Below are 2500 nucleotides of genomic sequence, written 5' to 3' on the forward strand. Positions count from 1 at the left end.
TCTCTGCAGACCTGGAGGCTCGAGACGTTTGTTTGGAAAACTCACCAAGTCTCGATTCTGCCACCTCCTACCTCTGTGCAGATACCCCGCCAACCCCCAAGGACAGAAATGACAAGTGTCAAGTTGGCGGGGCGTCGGGCCACCTGCTGCCGGCCATGAGCATCCAAATCCCCGCAAAAGGGGCATTTTCATTTCTTCATCGGGACTTCCGGCAATTTCCAAGGTTCAACTCATTAACGTTGTTCGCAGACACTTGCCAGAAAATGCAAGTGGCCACTTTGCCGGGCCGACTCGCTTGCCCAAGCGGGAAACCATCAACCGAAGGCCCGGTAAGGCGGCCGAATCTGACCTCATAGACTTCCACACAACGGGACTTTTGACTTTCCCGGCCGCGGGTGGCCTCCACCCGGCCTCAGCCATCAGCCCTGCCTGCCTCCAGCCGCCTTCTGGTTAATGAGTTATCCAGCCTGGCACTTCGGTTGCGCCAGCGAGACCAAGTCTCGGCTTTGGTTATTGATTTGAGCCGAACCGACCTGCCCCCCGCCACCGCGGGCTGAACTCGGGCAGGTCTGCCGATTTCCCGACTCCTTTCGGGGCCTAATCGGGTCGCGCGAGCCGCCTGGCGCGATCGGGGCCCATGCCCCGGCCTCTGCCAGGCCTCGGGCAGCCGCTTTTGAAGCCCGACCAAAAACCCGAAAAATGGGCAAAAAGGGAATAAATTCCCGCCCAAAAAGGGTGAATAGTCGGTTGGGCGGCAGCCCTGGTCGGTCTCTGCAGACCTGGAGGCTCGAGACGTTTGTTTGGAAAACTCACCAAGTCTCGATTCTGCCACCTCCTACCTCTGTGCAGATACCCCGCCAACCCCCAAGGACAGAAATGACAAGTGTCAAGTTGGCGGGGCGTCGGGCCACCTGCTGCCGGCCATGAGCATCCAAATCCCCGCAAAAGGGGCATTTTCATTTCTTCATCGGGACTTCCGACAATTGCCGAGGTTCAACTCATTAACGTTGTTCGCAGACACTTGCCAGAAAATGCAAGTGGCCACTTTGCCGGGCCGACTCGCTTGCCCAAGCGGGAAACCATCAACCGAAGGCCCGGTAAGGCGGCCGAATCTGACCTCATAGACTTCCACACAACGGGACTTTTGACTTTCCCGGCCGCGGGTGGCCTCCACCCGGCCTCAGCCATCAGCCCTGCCTGCCTCCAGCCGCCTTCTGGTTAATGAGTTATCCAGCCTGGCACTTCGGTTGCGCCAGCGAGACCAAGTCTCGGCTTTGGTTAATGATTTGAGCCGAACCGACCTGCCCCCCGCCTCCCCCGGGCTGAACTCGGGCAGGTCTGCCGATTTCCCGACTCCTTTCGGGGCCTAATCGCGTCGCGCGAGCCGCCTGGCGCGATCGGGGACCATGCCCCGGCCTCTGCCAGGCCTCGGGCAGCCGCTTTTGAAGCCCGACCAAAAACCCGAAAAATGGGCAAAAAGGGAATAAATTCCCGCCCAAAAAGGGTGAATAGTCGGTTGGGCGGCAGCCCTGGTCGGTCTCTGCAGACCTGGAGGCTCGAGACGTTTGTTTGGAAAACTCACCAAGTCTCGATTCTGCCACCTCCTACCTCTGTGCAGATACCCCGCCAACCCCCAAGGACAGAAATGACAAGTGTCAAGTTGGCGGGGCGTCGGGCCACCTGCTGCCGGCCATGAGCATCCAAATCCCCGCAAAAGGGGCATTTTCATTTCTTCATCGGGACTTCCGACAATTGCCGAGGTTCAACTCATTAACGTTGTTCGCAGACACTTGCCAGAAAATGCAAGTGGCCACTTTGCCGGGCCGACTCGCTTGCCCAAGCGGGAAACCATCAACCGAAGGCCCGGTAAGGCGGCCGAATCTGACCTCATAGACTTCCACACAACGGGACTTTTGACTTTCCCGGCCGCGGGTGGCCTCCACCCGGCCTCAGCCATCAGCCCTGCCTGCCTCCAGCCGCCTTCTGGTTAATGAGTTATCCAGCCTGGCACTTCGGTTGCGCCAGCGAGACCAAGTCTCGGCTTTGGTTAATGATTTGAGCCGAACCGACCTGCCCCCCGCCTCCCCCGGGCTGAACTCGGGCAGGTCTGCCGATTTCCCGACTCCTTTCGGGGCCTAATCGGGTCGCGCGTGCCGCCTGGCGCGACCGGGGACATGCCCCGGCCTCTGCCAGGCCTCGGGCTGCCGTTTTTGAAGCCCGACCAAAAACCCGAAAAATGGGCAAAAATGGAAAAAATTCCCGCCCAAAAAGGGTGAATAGTCGGTTGGGCGGCAGCCCTGGTCGGTCTCTGCAGACCTGGAGGCTCGAGACGTGACTTTGGAAAACTCACCAATTCTCGATCAGCCACCTCCTACCTCTGTGCAGGTACCCCGCCAACCCCCAAGGACAGAAATGACAAGTGTCAAGTTGGCGGGACGGATTTGACTTCGGTCGCCGAGCCCTGGAACTAATTTCCCGCAAACGGCTTCGGATTTTGCTC

This window comes from Pristiophorus japonicus, unplaced genomic scaffold (assembly GCF_044704955.1).
Source record: "Pristiophorus japonicus isolate sPriJap1 unplaced genomic scaffold, sPriJap1.hap1 HAP1_SCAFFOLD_2818, whole genome shotgun sequence".
In the NCBI taxonomy this organism is placed as follows: Eukaryota; Metazoa; Chordata; class Chondrichthyes; family Pristiophoridae; genus Pristiophorus; species Pristiophorus japonicus.